The sequence below is a fragment of the Passer domesticus genome, chromosome 8 (assembly GCF_036417665.1).
Source record: "Passer domesticus isolate bPasDom1 chromosome 8, bPasDom1.hap1, whole genome shotgun sequence".
NCBI lineage: Eukaryota > Metazoa > Chordata > Aves > Passeriformes > Passeridae > Passer > Passer domesticus.
This window is the reverse complement of record NC_087481.1, coordinates 56,589,557-56,609,899: the sequence shown is the minus strand read 5'-3', so window position 1 is coordinate 56,609,899 and position 20,343 is coordinate 56,589,557. Positions and strand designations below refer to the sequence as shown.

At 44.9% G+C, this 20,343-nt stretch overlaps 2 long non-coding RNA genes across 3 annotated transcripts; both read right to left on the bottom strand.

The window, feature by feature from the left end:
* Positions 1 to 9,537: 9,537 nt before the first annotated feature.
* LOC135305910 (uncharacterized) lies at positions 9,538 to 14,885 on the bottom strand. 2 transcript variants are annotated; one of them, XR_010366901.1, is made up of 6 exons: positions 14,726 to 14,885; positions 14,402 to 14,516; positions 14,106 to 14,301; positions 12,217 to 12,688; positions 10,921 to 11,023; positions 9,538 to 9,603 (listed from the first exon to the last, which is right to left on the bottom strand). It is a non-coding gene; the product is annotated as an uncharacterized LOC135305910 (long non-coding RNA). The 2 variants fall into 2 exon arrangements; XR_010366900.1 differs by lacking the exons at positions 9,538 to 9,603; positions 10,921 to 11,023 and having other exon boundaries at positions 11,767 to 12,688.
* A 1,878-nt stretch (positions 14,886 to 16,763) lies between these two features.
* Positions 16,764 to 19,019, bottom strand: LOC135305909 (uncharacterized). The gene is made up of 3 exons (XR_010366899.1): positions 18,891 to 19,019; positions 17,232 to 17,418; positions 16,764 to 17,077 (listed from the first exon to the last, which is right to left on the bottom strand). It is a non-coding gene; the product is annotated as an uncharacterized LOC135305909 (long non-coding RNA).
* Between the last annotated feature and the right edge of the window lie 1,324 nt (positions 19,020 to 20,343).

The window sequence follows — 20,343 nt, the reverse complement described above, 5'->3', positions numbered from 1 at the left end:
TTTTTGGTGTGGTGTTTTGTTTGGTTTTTTTTGTGGGTTTGTTTTTTTGGGTTTTTTTTTTTTTGGTTGGTTGGTTGGTTTTGAGATTGTGGGAAAACTGCTGCTTCTGTGGGAGCGAGGGTTGGGAGGGAAGGCCGGGAGTGTGACATCCATCGCTGTGCTGCCATCGGGTGGATGGCTGGGAAAGCTGCACGTTCCCAGAGAGCTGCAGGAGCAGGGAATGAGGAGCAGCAGCTCCCAAAAACTCCCCCCAGCCTGGGAACAGGGATGTTTCCTGCAGCAAGGACGAGATTGAGCTCAGCTCACCTGTCTGCCCACCTGGTAATCATGGCCTGGGGTTGCAGCAAGGCAAAGAATCCTAAAATAAAAATGGTTTGGGTTGGAAAGAAACTTTAAAGGATGTCTAGCCCACCCCAGCCATGGCAGGGACACCTTCCCCTGTCCCAGGAGCTCCCAGCCCCAGTGTCCAGCCTGGCCTTGGGCACTGCCAGGGATCCAGGGGCAGCCACAGCTGCTCTGGGTCTGCCCACCCTCCCAGGGAACAATTCCTAATTCCCAAAATCCCATCTAAATCTACCCCTTATCAGCTTAAAGTCATTCCCTGTGTCCTGTCCCTCCATGCCTTGTCCCCAGTCCCTCTGCAGCTCTCCTGGAGCCCCTCCAGGCCCTGGCAGGGCTCTGAGCTCTCCCTGGAGCCTTCTCCTCTCCAGGCTGAACAATCCCAACCCTCTCAGCCTCTCCTCACTGGGGAGCTGCTCCAGCCCTCAGGATCCCCAGGTCCTGCTGAACCTTCACCAAAAAGGAGCCAATCCCTCTGCCCCAGGGACTGCCACACCTGGGCAGACCCCAAAGCCAGTCCCAAGCCCCCTCTGGTCCCCCACAAACACCAAATGAGTCTCAGGTGTCCATAGGTGTCCCAGGACCACCTCACACCTGGGGTTTACCCTGATCCCTTGAATGGACAAATCCTGTGGAATGCACAGAAGTGAAGAACCAGCATCCCATAAAAAGCAACTCTGGGCCATAAATCCACCATGTTTCACTGCTTCTGAAATTCCCAGAAGTGGGAAGAGGTGCAGGAACACGAAGGGGATGGGGAGAGCTGTCCCCTGACAACTGATTTTGGGAACAGGCAAAAACCCCCTGGCATCAAAGGCTGGAACAATAAAATAAGACAAACTAAGGGGAGTTGATCAGCCAATGTTTGGTGCCAAACACCTGAAAATGAAGTGAAAAAGTATTCAGATCTCTACTAAACATCATCAGTGCAAACTGGGAAGGAATAAAATTTCCATCCCAGGGACTGGAGAAGTGAAGCAAATCCTCAGGAAATGGCAAGCCCAAGGAAAGCTGCTCCAGCTCTTGTGGAGCAAACAGTAGCATAAACCCTTTCTGTGCTCTTCCCAACCCAAAACAAAAGCTTGTGGTGTCTGCCAGGACGTGCAAATCTTCTGGAGGAACAGAGGAGAGAGGAATAAATGTACATCTGTAACGAGTCTCCACAATCTCAAGTGAAAATCCATTTCATCTGCTGGCATTGGCAAGGCACACCCATAAATCAGAGAAAGCAAAATATTGCCTTCATATCCATTGGAGATGTTCAGGGAAATAAGGATCCTCTTGGGCTGCCACAAAAATTATCTGTTCCATCAGAAAAGGCAGATTTTGAATGTCAGCAAAGCAACAAGAACATCTGTTCCGTTCAGATTGTCCACTGCTTTTGGCCTGGAGAGCCACCATGGGACAAAACTCTCCTGCAGCAGCTTCTGCTGGGCACAGGGTGGACAACAGACCCCAAAGCCCACCCTGAGGACACAGGAACCCCTGACAGCACCAGCAGTGACCACAAAGTCCCACAAAAGAGCAAAACTAGGAGTCAGACCTTCTCTGGGTATCCAAACTGGGGGGGCAAAGGAGCAGTGGGTGAGTCAGGGAGTCGTAGTCACACACACAAAGAGCAGAAAGCAGCCCCAAACAGCCATCAGGGAACAGGTTCTAATCTTTCCACTGTCTCATCCCCAAATTTAGAGATTTGTTGAAGATGGGAAGCAGGACATTAACATGTACAACATGCCAGCTATCACTGCAACATAAAATTCCTGTTTTTCCATCTGCCATCTCTCAACAGGGTAAAGGAATTCCTCCTGCAACATATGAGCAGTTGTCTCTTTTATGGCTTTTTAATGGAAAGCAAATAAAAACTCTCCAACTTCGAGTTTATCAGAACCATCTTGAAGAGTCTTTCAGAAGAGTTTTTCAGCCTTTCCGAGAGCTGCAGCAGCTGCATCCAATCATGGCCAATAATTCCTTCCCAGCAATCCAGTGAGCCTGGAAGGAACCAGAGCCTGCAGCTCAAATCTATGGGATGGTTGGTAACCCAGGGAAATGGGATTTCCCACTGGAATAACGCTGCAAACAAATTGCAGGTGACCGATATCAATAAGGACAAGGCTTTAAAGAATTCAGTTCTATCAGGTAACAACAACAGAATAAAATCATTTCCAGGCTTTAGCACAAACCTCATTCTCTGACAACACTTCTTTTTGCAAGTCCAGAACCCAAAATCTGAATTGGGAGGGTGATATCACCTCTTCAGCCAAAGCCCAGTGTGAGCCCCATCTCTGAGGAGGAGAGGGAAGTGCTGAGTTTATACAAAACCAGCACCAAAAAAAAGTTTTGGCCTCAAACTCTGAAGACACCACTCCAAAATTGTTCATTTCTGAGCCTCTGTGCTCTCAAGACACAACTCTGAGAATTTAAGGCACTCCCAGGACTCCCAGAACTGCAACATTTTGGAAATCTCCAATCCCTGGCGTTTGCAGCAGTTTGGGTTCTAAATTCACCAGAAGTTCTGAATGTACTAAAGAAATGGATCCTGCAGAATAAATGCAAAATACTGATATGTCACCACAAAAACTAAAATAAATTAAGTGTTGACAAAACAACACAAAGCACAAATACAAAGTCTTAATGCACAGAGCTCTCAGAGAAATCTCCAATAATTCCTTGGGGCAAGTGAAAGGGAAAGAAAGCAACAGAGAAGTTTTACACTGATTTTCAGATTACAAGGAAAATTATGATGAAGGAAGGAATCAGGATTATAAAGAAATGTGGAGGGTGGAAGGTGATTATCCAAAGGGTCTCAGCTCCTCCCCCAGAGTCGCTGGATGAGAAAAAACACAGAAATGAGGCCCATGAGTAAAAACATTGTCAGGTTTTCTGGAAAAGAAGGGCCATGTCTGTCCTGGAATCAATTTATCTATTTAATCTAAGAGTTATATAAGTATAGAGAATGAAAATATAAGAATATAAAAATATACAGAACAAAAGCTCATAGCAAAGGAAACAGTGCTATCAAACCATCCAACCACAGGAAAGGAACTCCTCTTGTTCTCCTTCCATAAAACCCTGAAAGAGTCAGAGAATGGATTGGGTCAGAAGGGACCTTAAAGGTTGTGTTGTTCCAATCCCCAAGAGGACAGAAAGCCAACACTGGGATGAAACAAGTCCTGACCTGAGAATGTGGGGACTTCTGAGCATCTCTGAGCCCAGAAAGAGCAGAACAGAACCCAGTGGAGCTTTGAGTGAATCCAAAGCAGCAAAGTTCTCCCTGCTCAGCTCAAAGAGCAAAGAAAACAATAACTGGTGAAATGTTTGGCATAGAAACCACAGTCACACCATAAAACCCTTCCCCAGCAGAACACTGAACAAAGAGGTGCCTTCGTGGCTGCTGTCATTGCATTTGGAGTGTTTTAAGGCACAATGGTTTGTACTTGGATGGAACAGGAAAGGGAAGAAGTGTTGGGATTTGGTGCTGTTAGTTTTCAGCCCTGTCTGTGTAAAAGTCCATCTGCCAGTGAAGAATGGACACTGGCTGGAGAAAAAAAAACAATATTTCACTGCACAGACTTCTTCTGGTGCTATGTCATGGTGAGGATTTGGGGCAGTAATGCACAAATTGGAATGTAAATGCAATATTTCAGAGATGGAGGAGAAAAACTGAAGAAGAGAGGGAAAAAGGAAAAAGTTTAACATCATTTTATCAGCGCACTCATAACTCTACTATAGCAATGTCCAACAACCTGCACCACTGCCACTGGCCAGGGAGGGAATTATCCCCAACTCAGAACAATCCTGGAATGTGAGCAGGACCATCCCTGTGCCTTTGGGGTCAGGATCCTCGAGGGAAATTAAGTTGTGATCTTCAAGGAGTGGAGCTTGAGACCAGAAACACTTCCAGGCTCTGATCCAACACAAGCAAGTCCCACAGTCTGCAGATCAATGAGAGCCTTGTCAAACCTTATCCCTGCTGTGTTTGGAGACAGAACCTTAAACACTGAGGTGCTCAGGAGGCTTTTAAGGTACCTCATATATGGAGATCCAGTTTGGGCTGGAACTAAAATATAAAGAGCTGCCCAAAAATATTCCTGGACCAAGATTAGAAGAGTTCTGCTGTCCCATCACAAAGGTAAATACATACTCTTGTTCACTGAATTAATCCAGACTGAAGAATAATTTTATATACAGCCAGATTTTATATTTTATAATTATCCAGATTTTATACTATAATTAAACCCATGATTTTTAGCTTCAAGCCGTCCTGTCTTCTGCATCTTGGACTGACAATTCCAACAGTTGGGAGCTTCCCCATCTGCTGAATATCCCAGGTTCCAGCAGAACAAGTGGATCCGTGCTGGCTGCAGGCCAGCTGAGAAGGAGGAAGATTTATGCAAACTCTCAGGAAAACATTTCCAACAGCTGGAATAGAAAGGAAATCCAGGCAGCATCTGAATCACAGAGTTATTACTCTGCCACTCCACACAGAATCACCAGGGTCCCTCCAGCAACCGCATTATTTAATAGACCATTTAATAGACTATCAAAAATCCAGTTGTCTTCATTACAGCAAACAGGAAACTGTGGGATAATGGAGTGATTTTGTGAGTGGAAGAACTGCTGAGAACCGAAGGTGAAACAACACAGAGAAGTTTCACACTGACAGAAATCAGGATGCTCCACACGGGCTGAAAATTGGGAAATTTCAGGTCCTGAACAACTTAAATCTTACTCTGGGTTAGCATGAATAAATAAATGAATAAGTATAAATGGGAGGGGGGATGTGCAGCCATGGGTCACATTTTGAAGTGCTTGCACAGATGTTGAATGTTTTTTGGGATGAGTTGAGGCACTGTTCCTTCAGGACAGGCCCAACATCTGCAAGCAATGGAGGTGGAGCCAAGGCCCAGCACTGCTCCCTGCTCCTACAGAACCCAGTGAGTTCACATTTGTAGGGTCACAACCCAACTCCTACCTGATCCCAGGAGATCCCAGACAGAAACCAGGGAAAAGCAGCTCTGGGGCCATGCAGGAGTGCTCAGCTCAGTTCCTAAATCACCCCAAATCTCCCAACCCTGCTGAGGAATCCCTGGGTTCAGTGGCTGCAGATGACCATGGAGACTCCTGGTCCAGACTTACTTGTGGAGGAAAGTAGGATTCTTTTGTTGTTGTCTTTAAAAGCAATATTTCAAAAGAATTCCAAAATTCAAAGTATTGTTGGAGTAAAATTAGCTACTGATTTTGGGTTTCCACTCTCCCTGGTGTAAAATAAAGCTGCTCTAGGAGTGTTTCCTCCAGGTGATCCTATACAGCCTCAAACATGGAATAAAAAATTGGGATTTTGGGGGGAAAGGGAAAGGGAAAGGGAAAGGGAAAGGGAAAGGGAAAGGGAAAGGGAAAGGGAAAGGGAAAGGGAAAGGGAAAGGGAAAGGGAAAGGGAAAGGGAAAGGGAAAGGAAAAGGGAAAGGAAAAGGGAAAGGAAAAGGGAAAGGAAAAGGGAAAGGGAAAGGAAAAGGAAAAGGAAAAGGAAAAGGAAAAGGAAAAGGAAAAGGAAAAGGAAAAGGAAAAGGAAAAGGAAAAGGAAAAGGAAAAGGAAAAGGAAAAGGAAAAGGAAAAGGAAAAGGAAAAGGAAAAGGAAAAGGAAAAGGAAAAGGAAAAGGAAAAGGAAAAGGAAAAGGAAAAGGAAAAGGAATCATGTGGGGCTACAGCTCTGCCCATGTTCAAATGATTTCAGAGACAATTAACCTTCAGTTTTAAGTCTAAAGCACAGCACATCTCATGCCTGCCCTTAGGATGCTCCACATCCAGTAGCTCTCACTTCTAGAATTAGGTAAAAAACAACTCCACTTTCCCAGTGTGGCTTGAAACAATCAGGACTCCACCATTATTCCCATTAAATATATGAATATAACCTGAACAGAAAATGGGATCACTAGGAAACTGCATCCCAAGATGGAAATTTTCCCAGAGCTATCATTAACAGGGATCAGGATCTCTGGTGCAAAGTGTGTGTGCTCCAGTGTCTTAAACACCTTAAACAAAAGGAGGTCCTGCAAATGAGTTCTCTGGAGGCCAAAGCTGAGAATGGGAGAAGAGCAGATCCTCATTTTCAGCAAACATCAATTCTTTCTCATGGCACTGCCATTGAACAATCCTGTCAGGGCAAAATTTCCCTGAGAGCGTTCCAGACCAAAGTACTCTTTTTCCTGCAGGATTTTCCTCCTGCCAAATGGTCAATATTTTAGCAATGTTTCATCCATTTAAGTGCAGCAGGAACAGGGGAATGGATTCATCCCTGAGAGATTCCAAGGCATTTCCAAGGTGGTTGTTGTCACCTGCTGGATCACCACGATGGGGATGTGGGGTTTAGTTTTAACTTGGTCTCTGGGACTTAGCACAGGGTAGGATGGCAGAACTGGAGAGATAATGGGATTTTTCTTTGGATTATGGAAAATTTCAGTCCCATCAACTTCCTTGGAAGGACTGGGCTTGGTGGTCGGGTTCTGCTGAGGATTAGTGGGTATGGAGCAACCACATCCACTAGAAAAGTGGAAAATAGGGTTGGAGATCTCACCATCAAACCAGGAAGGTGTATTTGTATCTGGATATTAAATAGGGAGACAGAACTCCGTTCTGAATTGAAAAAACATCCACTTATTACTGCACTATCCACCAAACTTTGCTATTTCTAAAGTTGCAGAACATCAAACCAGACAAAAAAAATTACCTAAATTATCACCAGAAAAATGTAACCTGCCCTAGAGCTGGTGCCAAAGCCCTCTAATATCCTGGGGAAAAAATGTTTCACCACAACTGACAACCCAGAAAGTGCTAAATTTGTACCAGTATTTGCACCAGCACTCCAAGTGCAGGTGATGATTTGAGAAGAAAAGGAGAAAAGATGAGAGGAGAAAATGGAAAAGTTTCTTATATTGCAGCTAGGATTCAACCTTCAGTTAAAAATTTCTCCCCGATTTTTCCAAAAGAAAACAATTTCAAGAGATGGGCTTGGAAAAAAATTAATTAAATTGTGTCACCACCTCCACATAAAAAGTACTTGCTTACCTTGTAGTGCCAAAAGCCACCAACATTTCAGGGTTTATTTGTCCCAGCTGTGATCCATGAAGTGCTGCCATGTTTCTCCAACGTCTGGGGTTCCTCCTGTCTCTCCTAATGACTCCCTGGAGTGCAGGGCAGATGGGTGAGGTGCAGATTTGGGGGGTCACACATCTATTGCCACACCAAGGGAGCAGATAAAGGTGTGTGTTAATGACTGGGGGAGTCAAGGCAGGCCCTTCCCAAAATGGATTTACCTGGATTTACCTCAGGAGCACGGGGACAGCCACGCTGCTGTAACAAAGAACATGAAACCCTGCTGAGCATAGAAAATACTAATCACTCCACAACCACAGAAGCAAACACAAAAAGGTGAATCACACAGACATTCCAACTTACATCTAACATCTCGTGTTTCACCCACAGAAAACTGTGAACTTTAGACTTCTTTATAAGTGTAAGAATCAGTAGTGTTCTAGAATTCTTTGTTAGAAAAATATAGAGCTCAATCAAATGTTATGCTTCTACTTTTTTACTTTACTTACTTTTAATAATACAAATTTACCAGATAGCCAACCTAGGACAAATCTTTAGGTGACTTTGGCTAATATACCAAGTTTAGATACCACGTGTCTGTCCAACACAACCCCAGAAAAACCATTTTCCACCTGTCTAGTTGGTGTACCAGTAGATGCTTAACCAATTCCAAAAGAAATTGATGAAGCCATACAAAGTATACTCACAAGATCATCACCTGCTGAGTTTTGGCTTCTTTTTTCTACCTCTGTGGAGGCTGGGATTGAAGTCACTTGAGAGGACAGTTCACGTCCAGACAAGGGTGTTTATTATTTCTTATCTATGTTACAGACTCACAGCAGTGAGCTGTGCAATCTTGTATTAACAAGGCACAAAATGGCCAATGATCTCTTGTTACAGGGCCTTTTAAGGATAAACTGCCCAATTAAGGAATGACACCTAAATTATTTTCACTTTTAACCCAATAACTGATCCCTCAAAATCCGCACTGTGGACTTTTCTGTCCAATTACAAAATACCACCCAAACCCATGGAGAAAAAGGAAGAACAACAACCAGTGTCCACCCTAAACCTCCACATTCCTTCATATATATTACTGTATTCTGAAACCCCAAACTCCAAGTTTCCCACCCTGTGATATCACACACTTCTATCCAAACTCCACACCCACAATCCCAGTTCTGTCATTCCATTTTGGAAGCTTCTCCACGGCCTCAGGTCAATGCAGTGTTCTCCTGGGGGTCAGTGCCTGGCAGCACAGAAAGTCTGAAACTCTCAGCATCCAGAACTCCAAGAATCCATGTGAGATCTTTGGTCCCCAGACCATAACCAAGAGCAAACAGGCCTGGCTTTGTCACTTAGGCAGGGCTGTTAGGCTGGGTCCTGCAGGTTTCACAGGGAGAGGAGCAGCTCAAGTTCTCCCAGGACTCGGCCTCCTCAGCCCTGCCAGCATTGCACACAGGGTGAGGAGGATGCTTGGAAGATATTTCTCATTAAGAACACATCAGTCACATCCTCTTGCTGCCCAAAGAACAGGAAAGCTTCTCCTAAACTGGTTTGCTGACAGGAATTTTGGTTTGTTGAAGACATGTGCCTTTAAACCAGGCCGCCGGAGGAAAGCTGCTTCAACAAGTACATCTTTTATAATAAATACAGGGAGATTCACAGCCAGGAAGGAAATTGTGTTTAGGAATAAATTTGTGTTCAGATTTTATTACTAATTCATTACATTCTTAATCTGAAAAATCCTGAAGCAGCACAACTGCTTGAGAATTATCATTAATAATTACATTGATATTGAATTCTTTTATGCAAATAGTACAGTAGACTTAGAGATAGGACTCTTTGTAAACCTCCTGAGTGTTTGCAGGAAGTTTAATTCATTCCCTATCTCCTTTACTTTGCAAATGAGGTGTGAAACAATTGTCTGTTCCTGGAAGGTAGCAGCATTCAAGTGCCACAAGCAGGACGTTGATGGGTCGGGCTGTCCCCAATGTCATGGAGTGAGGTCACCCAGATATCATTAATTATTACAATTTATTGAGTGCTGGCAGTGCAGGGATGGTCTGGGTGGCTTTGGAGCATGCCCAGGTTTGTAACTCACCTTTGGATCCAGAGCAGGCAAGTCCAGGACTGCTCTGGGGCCAGGGATGGCTGTGGCTGAGCAGCACCCTCCTGATAAAACAGGAAACATTTTTGGCCCATCATTAGGTCTTCTCCTTCCCCAAGGGGGGAACAGCTCCCAGGCAGGTAAACATGATTAACTAGATGCCATAACCTCCCAGAAACCTCTAGGTTTTTTATTAAAAAAAAGGCAATACATGCTGCTGCTAAATATTTTGGAGAAAGAAACAAAACTATTCTGTGAAAGAGATTTCATTTGAATATGTTGTGCCTGAGCCTCATCCTGGAGTTTCTCGGCTTTCCTATCAGTTTCTGCTAATGAGTTTAGCTCCCTGGGTGGAATGTGTCTGGTAAATTTTTCAAGAACTGATCATTAGCAATGTTTTGTATATTTTATTTTCTTGTTTTCGCCGTATATAGAGTTGTCATTTTTAATTCATTGCCCACTGGAATTTTACGAAGGAAAACTCACATTCACTTAAAAATGAGATGAGGAGGTTGGCACGGATTTTAATAGATGCATGTTGTGCTGCAGGTGAAATTTTCCAATTCTAATTCAAGTGGGTGTGAAACAAGGAAACACTGAGAAAGCAAAGTGGTTCTGGAGATGAGAAACTCACCTTTCCCATGGCAGGGGGAGTGGAGCACTGATAGTTTAAGGAAAAATTCCTAATTTTTCCAAATACACAACAGGGTCGTTGCACTTTCCAAAGTGCATCCCCTCTTCTGGCCTCTGGCTTCAGATTAAAGAATTGAGCTCAGCAAATTGGGGATTTTGTTGGCACAAAACCCTGAAAACACCAGTTTAATCCTGATTTATGGGGAAGGGGGTAACATAATCTTCTTACTTTACAGCATTTAAAAGGGCAGAGCAGAATCAAGTGGTTTAGCCTAATTTAGCTGGGTTTTTTTCTATTAGATTTGTAAAACAAGATGAAATAAAATGAGCATGTCCACGCACAGAGCTTCTTATAATGAGTTGAGAAACTCTACTGGCAAAGAATTCTAATTGCAAAGCAGGGTTACAATGCAATGAAATGCTGTTTTGACTCATTTTACTTTTGGGTATTCTGTGACATCACAGCCCTGACATTTTTCTACGTGACATCATAGAGATGCATCTCTGAAATGTGCTCACCTGTGGTGCTAAAGGTGCTCCCCCTGCAGCTCAATTCTTTTATAAAATTAACCCCATTTAACCATAAAATTAACCCTTTCCAGTCAATTTTCCATGACCAAGGAGGAGGATCCTCCTCCTGCAGATCTGACCCATCAAGTCAGGGTTAAAACCAGACACAGTTCTCCAAAGCTGTTGTTGTCTATAACAGGAAACTTTCCCCTCTCCTCCACTTTCTCCACTCATTTTACCTTCAAAGAAATGTTGAGGCTCATGGAAGTGTGAAGGATCCCAATCCCACTCCTTTCTATGCCATGGGAGACCAGGGAGGAGTCCTGCTGATGCATCCCAGGCCTGGAAAACAGAATCTGGAGGGACTTGATTGTTTCTTACTCCTCCTGAACTAAATCACATAAAAACACTGGGGCTCCTCACAGAGAAAACAGCTCCCTGCATGGAGAGTGAAAATTCACATTCATGGAATTGTGGAAAGGTTTGGGTTGTAATTGACCTCAAAAATCATCCCCTTCTACCCCTGCCATGGCAGGGACACCTTCCCCTGTCCCAGGTGCTCCAGCCCCAGTGTCCAGCCTGGCCTTGGGCACTGCCAGGGATCCAGGGGCAGCCACAGCTGCTCTGGGAATTCTATTCCAGCTCCTCCTCATCCTCCCAGGAAACAATTCCTTCCCAAAATCCAATCCAAATCTATCCTCTTTCAGCTTAAAGCCATTCCCTGTGTCCTGTCCCTCCATGCCTTGTCCCCAGTCCCTCTGCAGCTTTCCTGGAGCCCCTTTAGGTCCTGCATGGGGCTCCGAGCTCTCCCTCGAGCTGCTCCTCTCCAGGATGAACATCCTGGCTCTCCCAGCCTGTTAAATTCCTACCAGACCTCAGAAACACTGACAGGATTTAGTCACAGTGCCCACCACTGAATTAGAAATTCAATGTAAAACCTATTTTTCTCTCTCCACACAGCCAAGGAGACCATTCCCATTATCCAGTGAAAATCTGCTCCCCTCCCATCCCATCCCATCCCATCCCATCCCATCCCATCCCATCCCATCCCATCCCATCCCATCCCATCCCATCCCATCCCATCATGTTCTCAGCAAAAGGATCCAGATCTCACATCTCTCAGTGTGTCACAAATGAAAGGAAAAGCACTCAGGATCTCGTGCAGAGCATTTCCTGACTTCCCACTTGAAATCAGGAATGTATTTGATAAAATGCATTGAAAATATTGCAGCAAAACCTCCTGACAGCTCCAGTGTATCTCAAGGAACATCCAGAGCAAAACCGTATGGACATTTTGCAGGAAATTGTGCATTTTAAATGACAACATCTTTATCTGCTTTTGTTCCCCCTTTACTTGTGCCTGTTGAAGATGGATATGTGGGATCAGTTATGGGGTAACTAAGCCCAGATATCAGGAGGACAAGGAAATATTTGACATGCTCGTGGTCATTTTTAATCAGAAAACCTGCACCAAAAAGAAAGGAATACATAATAAAATGATTCCACAGGAGAAAAATGCCTGACTTCAGCCTTACCCACAGCATCACAAATGGATTTTGTCAGCCCGCAGCCTTACAAGGCTCGTTGATAGTAAATTAAATTTGGTCAGTTTATAAAGGTATTGCTTTCATGTTTCTCTCCCAAGATCTTCCATCCCTCGGAGGGTTGGAATCACCTTGCTTCTCCTCGCTTGTCTTCTATTCTTCATTACACAACAGATGACCTATCAGATATTCCTCTTCTACTCCAACAGCTTTCCCGTTGCCAACCTTCAATGAGAATAAAGCCTGCAACCCTTTTTATCTTCATTCCACTGCTGCTTCCATCGGGGGTTTTATTTTTTTTCTCTTCCTAAAGATCGTTTGCCGACGTTGCTTCCTCGGCTTTTACCCAGTGGAACAAGCAGTGTCTTCTGAACTGACAATTCTGACTTTTTGCTGCTTGTGATTTTTCTAAAGCATGACAAGTGCTGGCATGAAGACATGGCAAACCTTTTCAGATAAGGAGCTGGGAAAAAAAAGCACGGCCTTTCAAGGAGCAGTGGTAGTTACTGCACAACAAAACAACTCTCCCATGGATTAATTTAATTCAGCTGCACCTTTTCCATGGCAGCAACAATTAGAACTAGCACTTTTTAACATGTTGTATTAATTTTTTTAAAGTGTATTCTAGGACAAAACAAAACTTTATTTTTTTCTTCCTGTGACAACATAATTAATATTTGATATATTTTAGCCTGGATGAGAAATAGCAACAGATATAGACAGGAAATGGCAACCCAAATGCAGGTCTGGGGTGAGATTTTTTTTAAAAAAATTCCAATACTTTGCACATTCATTAGAAGATCATCCCAAACTGAGAATTAATAAAATATCACTGATTTGTGAATGAAAGAAAAGGGTTCTTGAGTACCTGCCCAGGATTTAAATTTCTCCCAGAGAGGCTGAGGCTGCCCTGGATCCCTGGCAGTGCCCAAGGCCAGGTTGGACATTGGGGTTGGAGCCCCTGGGACAGTGGAAGGTGTCCCTGCCATGGAACTGGATGGGATTTAAGGTCTCTTCCCCCCAAACCATTCCGTGATTCCATGACTCTGGGAGCTTGTAGGATCCTGAGACAGCAGCTGTGTGTGGGTGAGACAAGGCAGGCTGACACTGACAAATAAACAAAGATGAAAATGGGGAATAACTAAATAAATGAGCAGTTCTCAGTCCTCAGATCAGTGGTGATGGTCTGTGCACACAGAGAGCTGGGCTGGAGCTCGGATGTGGCTGAAGGACAAGCTGGAGGATCCCTGGTGGGTGATGATGGAGGGAGGGACCCAGCCAGCACAAACCTTCCTGGGGTTTGCAGCCTGGGAAATGAAAAGGATGATGGATGGTGATGGCAGAGATGGCGTTTGTTTTCCTCAAGCCTTAATACACCCCATGGAAGTTCCAGGCAGAGGGCTGGGTGTCTTTCCAGGGCAAAAGGCTTCAGAGCAGCCTCCATCAGTGCCCCAGCTGGTGAGAGCCACTGAGACACCCAGGAGTGGGGACAGCGAGTGCTGTGAGGGCAGCACAGGGAGTCAATAGCTCCTCACTCACAGAAACAAAACTATTGTATCCCTGCTCCATAATGGATCAGGAGAGCAGCTATCAGGGTGTATTATCTCAGTGCAGTGTGAATGGAGGCTAATGGCCTGCTCCAGTGCTGAATTAAAAGGAGGATTGAATCAATAGATGGGAGAAGATGAATCAAGTGTCCATTTCCTCGAGCTGATAGCAAAAATAATATGATAATGCATGAGGAGCTCTCCTCTAACATTCCTGGGCTGTAACTGGAGAGTTCTCACTCAGTGCCAGCCAGAGATGAGGCTCCTCTGAGTCAGGAAGTCAAAAACAGGACAATGCAGAAAGAAAGGAGAGCTGTGAATTCAGCCACTCACCAATAACTTCTGCTCAGCACCAGCTCTGCCAGCTCGTTTGCTTTTCTCTCCTCCTGGACTGGGAGCAGTGCAAAACAGATGCTCTGGAATGATTCATTTTCAGATCTGCTGTTGTTCAGTGGCTCTGGCAGCACCTCCACCACGAGCAATGGTCCTGGAGCAGCTCCAAATTGGCTTTAGGAGTTGTTTTGCCAAGCTAAAAGGCAGCAATCAGAAATACATCACTGCTCCCTGCCTTTCCAGGGCTGGCCAGGACAGTTTAAAGGTGAGAGAGCAGAAAATACAGCTCGACCCACCATAGCTCTTCCTGAGGAGCATCTTCCTGATGCTTTAATCATCCTCTTTAATTTGAGAGAGGACAGCAATGATTGCAGAGCAGGAGCCTCGTGCCCAGTGCTGTTCCCAGCAGCCCTGATTAATCACACAAGGTTTTTAGCAGTGAGATCCTCACTGAGGTAATGCTGCAGGAGGTGAGGTGTCATTGATGGTATTAATACATTGACTGGGGGAAAGAGCCTGGCTTCTGCTTCCAGCTCTGTCCCAGCTCCTGATGTCACCTTGAGCTTCTCCCTTTCTCCATCCCATTTTCCACTTGCACAGCTGCAGTAACAACCCCTCACCTTTTTGCTGTGAGATTCACTTTGGACAGGACACTGAAGGGTTTGTCCTGCATCCATTTCTGGTGTAACACAGATATCACATCTCTGCTCTGAAAGATAAATAAATAATGAATAAATAAACCCAATAAAATAATAATAAATAAAACCCAACCAAACAAGCAAATAAATAAAAAAAATTCTGTAGGAGAATGGCTCAGAAGCTGCTGAGTACTCCAAATGCCCTCCCCATGCACTGATATTTTTGGTATCTGTGAGAGCCATGCAATAACTGAGCTGGCTGAGGTTGAATAATCCACCCAGAGCAGCAGCTGGAAGCTCCTATTCCCACCTTATTCAAATGCACCATTTGCCTGTGGGTTAACCTGAAATAGGGCCCAGAATGGCTCAGGAAGGCAATGCTGAGATTCAGCCCTGAGAAAAGCTCCTTTCTCAGGGGAATCAAGGGCAGCTCTCCAGTTCTGTCCATCTTCATCTGAATTCCAGCCCAATTCCAGCAGCCTTTACTCCTTTGACCAAGGATTCATGAGCTGCTCTGGAAATTTCTGCATCTGTTTCTTTTCCCCTTCAGTTTTATTTTCCTCTTCAACTTCTTCTCCAGAATATTCCATGAAAGACCTCCTGCTTCTCCTGGCAGTGAGCTTATTCACACAGACATTTAATGTCTGTTTTTACAGAAATGACTCTCAGATCCACCTCCCTGCTCCAAGTTTGTCTCCTTTCATTCAGCCTTGCCTTTCTCTCTCTCTGCTGACACCTCTTCCTGCAAATTCTAATTTAAACTGACCAAAATTGGAGTCTTGCTCTTTCCTCTTAAGCATCCTTCCTTCCCAAATTTGCTGTCTGTCAGCCTTGTCAATACTCTCATTTTCCTGTCATCCAGGGCCATAAATGAGGTGGTCACAGGTGATGACAACACATCTTTAATATTTTAGCCAATTAACGGTGACTTGGCTGACAGAGATGTGAAGATAACGAGGATCTGTGCTATTATTTGTAAATGTAACCATGAAACTTTGATTTTTATCAGTAAAAAATGTTACGTCAATAGGAACTTCTGCCTGGATGTGCTAGTTCCAAAATCTGGGAATAAGTCCTGTTACCCTTCTCCCACACACAACTCCCATGTTCCTGGTTATTAATTCAGGATAAAGAGCAGAAAATCTTGTGAAAAATTCCAATTTAAGCATATTTAGATTAAACCACGTATCTCCAAGATTTTCTGGGGGAAAAAAAAAAAAAAAAGAACCAAAAACAAAACAAAAAATAAAAATAAAAAAAAAAACACCAAAAAAAAAAGTATTTGGAAAAATATTACAAGTATTAGCAAGATATGCTTTTTTTAACTCCCTAACAAGGAGAGGATGCCAATGGATGATTTATAAGATGAAATAGGAAAGTTTATGGGTTAAGTTTGGACTTCAGGAAGGCAATGCATTCCCAATTCCCAGGTGCATCCCTCTCCTCCTTTCCCACCCCCAGGAAGGTGGGACAGAGGAAATAAAAATAAAAACCCCACATATATTATGGACAAGAATAAAACGGTAAATTCACACAGCCCCAGTAACAGGAACCTAACCCAGCATATCAAATGAACAGGAATTCTGTCCCCGTGAGCTGCCTGGCTTTCTGGGAGCAGCATCAGGAGCTCAGAGGGCAGCTCAGCCTCACATCCACGCTGCAGCATCTGTTCCTGCTCCTCAGGAGCCCAGCAGGAGCCTTGTTCTTCCCTGCTCCCTGCCCAGGTGCTGTTGTCAGGCACAGGCAGGGAAAAGGACAGCTCATAAATCAGCCAGGAGCAGGAGAAGGAACATCAGCCAGTGTGAGAGCCAAACTTGGCTCTGCCCACGTTGGAAAGGACACCCCAGGACACTCCTGGTTATCAGTGCAGGGCAAAGAGCAGAAATTCCGGGGAAAACTCCCATTTCAATAGATTTGTTTGTAAACCACAGCTGCTGTCGGATCTCCAAGGTTTTCTGCCTCCCTTCCTGCTTGCTTCCTGCTCATTTTTTAAAGATGATAATTCCTGACTTGCCTGCCAGGCTGTGTCTGTGGAGGGGCTCCTGCTGCCCTCTCACATCCCTTCTGGCTGGAGAGGCTTTCAGGATCTCCAAGGCCTCTCCACTCTGTCAGGAAATAAGAGAGCATCTCTTTTTATCTGTACAAGGTGCTGGTTTCCACACCTTTCTTTTTAATTCAAGTCCTGGAAAGAAGGAAGGCATTGTCTGGAAGAAAGCATCCACTGCTGTCTGCCAGGTCTTGAGGAGCATCAGCTGGACTTTGGTTTAAAGAGAGCTCAAAATTCATGATAATCATGAAATCACTACTGGCAGCTTTGCAGAGGTTGTTTCAGTCCTGCAAAGATATTTAACATAGATGAGCCAATTAAAAGTCTGAGCTGGCCAATTTAATTCCTAATATCTTCAAAAACTTGGTGCTGGCAGGAAGAGAAAGGAGCTCTTCCCAGGAAACACAGCTGGGAATCAGGAACCAGAAAAAGAGAGCACACCCTGGCACTGCCACAGGATGTTCATTTGGTGGCAGAGACTTGAGTCCCTCCTGTGATCTCCTGGTGTCCCCTTTGCAGAGTTTCAGGTGCTCATATGTCCTTGAGGGCCACATCCAGAGGTGTTTTGAGCACTTCCAGGGATGGTGAATCCTTGATTTATGTGAGAATGCTCAGGCAGTGGCTTCTCCTTTAACAGCAACAACAAAAATCATTATTATCATTATTATTGTTGTTATTATTATTATTTTACATCAATATCACAAATACTACTACTAATATTATTAATTTAATGATAGTAATAGTATTTGTGACATTGAAATATAATAATAATTATTACTATTAAATAATAATAGTAATAGTAGTAGTAGCCATGATGATGGTGATGATGATGACAATGATAATAATAATAATAATAATAATATAGACATTACAAGGAGAGGGAGAAAGAGTAACAAAATCCAACAGGAACAGGTGATGCCCAATCTCTCAGCACTCACTGACCAATCCCCAGCCCATCTCCCAGCCACAAGTGGTGCCTGCCAGCCAGTCCCCCCAGTTTACATACTGGGCATGTTGTTCTGGGGTGTGGGACATCCCTTTCAGCCACTTTGTGTCAGTGGAAGGCCTGTCTGTCACCTTTCCATGAATCCAGAGCTGTGGCATCACTCATAAATCCCGTGAGATCAGCTGAGGAAACAGCTTGGGAAGCACTGGCAGGTCCCTCATCACCACCCACCCTGATGCCTCAGGTTTGGCTTTTCTATTTCCACATTCTGTGCTGCTTTAGTGTGTGGGGCTGGGTTCACATCAGGGCATGGTGAGCTCTGCACAGAGCAGGGAGACAAAACAATTCCTGCTCCAGCTGGGCACCAAGGACAAATGATCCCAATCTCAGCCCAGGAGCACAAAGCCCGTGGGCTGCAGAGAGAAAAACAAGCAGGATGGGACTGCAGGGGCTGCAGTGGGATTGGACACTGAACTGCAATGTGCACATGGAGCAGAGCTGAGCCCAGGGAGAGACCCCGGCAGCGCTCGTGCATTTTGGGGCCATTTGGGTTCATCCTGGGGGCAGCCCTGGCTGGGCTCTGGTGCTGCCCAAGGTGCATCCATGGAGGAGATCCTTTGAGTAAATCCCTGCTTTATTCTGTAACTCTGCCCAGCCTCTGTTCTAGGGCAGCCTGCACAAGGCATCAACCCCAAATCAAAGAAACCCTTGGACTTTAGGGCTGCTGCTGGTGGCTGCTCTGCCCTGGAGTGGGTGTGAGGCCCTGGAGCCTATAAATACACTCCTGCAGTTTATTCCATATCAGAGCACTTTGATTTACTCAGGAAATAAACTATCTCCTCCTGCTGCATTCAAATGTTATATACAGATTTAATCACAAGCCCCGTGATACTTCATATTACTCACAAAGCTGAGCTTTTGTACTTCTCACATTCCTTCCTTCCCTTTGCCTGTTTTTTTCTTTTTCTTTAAGTACCCATAAGATTAAGCTAAAAAAAAAAAAAAACACCAAACACACAGAAAAAAAAAAACAAAGACAAAAAAAACTAAAAAAACCCCCAAACTTTAAAAAAAAGCAGCAGCCAAATACAGGGCTGCAAATGACATTTTTCTTTTAAGAATCTTATTTTTTAGACATGATCTGGGAGACTCACCTTGATTCCTGAGTGCTTGGGACTGCTTGTGCATTTTGAGACATTCTCTGTCATTGGCATAAAGAACATTCTAATGAAGGACGGAATTCCACGAGTGACTCAATAATGCAGCAACAAAAAGGTGCAGTGCCTGCTGGGGGGGGAAATGGGCAAAACATGCAGGAAGGGAACAGAAGGAAAACCTGGGTTCGATTCAGGAGAAGAATGGGGTCCCCTGGAAGCAATAAAAGCTTAGGAAAAGAGTAGAGAAAGGTGGGGGGAGAGAGGAGAAGGCTGAAACAAAGATTTGAAAGGATCACACCTTTCTAAAGATACCGATCTGAAGCACCAAAGCTTTGCCAGGGTTGCACTTCTGGACTTTCTGAGGTGCCAGATTAATCAGTCCCTTCCCTGGGCTGCAGCACCCTCCTCTGCAGCCCTTCCTCCCTGGTCTGAGCTGTGACTCAGCTCCTGGAGCTCTCCTGGAGAGCCCTGTGGAGCAGGAGGGAGGCAGCAGAAGGAAAAGCAGGAGCAGCAGCTGAGCTCAGCCCTGGCTGCCCCAGCAGCTGCAGGGACTGAGCTGCTCCTGCTGCCAACACAGTTTGTGCACTCACAGCTCTCCTGGAAGCCTGGGGATTGCACAAGGCACAATCCCAGGAAAAGTTCTCCTGTGCCTTTATAGAGGTGTTGGCAGGATGAAGAGACTGAGGGAGGATTTTGAGAAATGCCTCAGCTGTTTTCTAATTTATTTCCTACACTCACAGAATCCCAGACTGGCTGGGGCTGGAAGAGACCTTAAACCCATCTTGTTCCACACCTTGCCCTGTCCCAGGTGCTCCCAGCCCCAGTGTCCAGCCTGGCCTTGGGCACTGCCAGGGATCCAGGGGCAGCCACAGCTGCTCTGGGAATTCCATCCCAGCCCCTCCCCATCCTCCCAGGGAACAATCCCTGATTCCCAGTATCCCATCCATCCTTGCCTCAGGCAGTGGGAAGGCATTCCCCCTTTTTATGGCACTCCAGGTTCTTGCAAATCCATTTGGTGCTCATCACCCTCATTTCTCCTGTGCTGACCTGGACACGATTTCTGCTGCAAGGCCACAATCACCCTGTGAAAAATGAGCATTAAACTATGGCAGCACTCCTCAGCTAAGGCATGCAGGAACAAAATACTCTTTTGGCAACAAATATGCCCAAAAATCCCCCATAGGAAAGACTCCAAACTTGGGCTGGGATGGTTTAAATCTCTTCCCTGGAACCGTGGATAGATCCCACCACAAACCCCCTTGGAGCAGAACAGGGGAAAAGGCTCAGTGGAAGCCTCTGGGCTGGCAAAGGTGCCTGGTTAGAAGATGGCCACGCCACAGAGCCAGGTTCAAGGTATGAAAAAGAGGCAAGGATTTCAAACTTTGCTCATAGATATTCTTCAAGTGGTGTTTCATACCGCTCCTTTTGTTTGTTTTGACAATGGATCTTA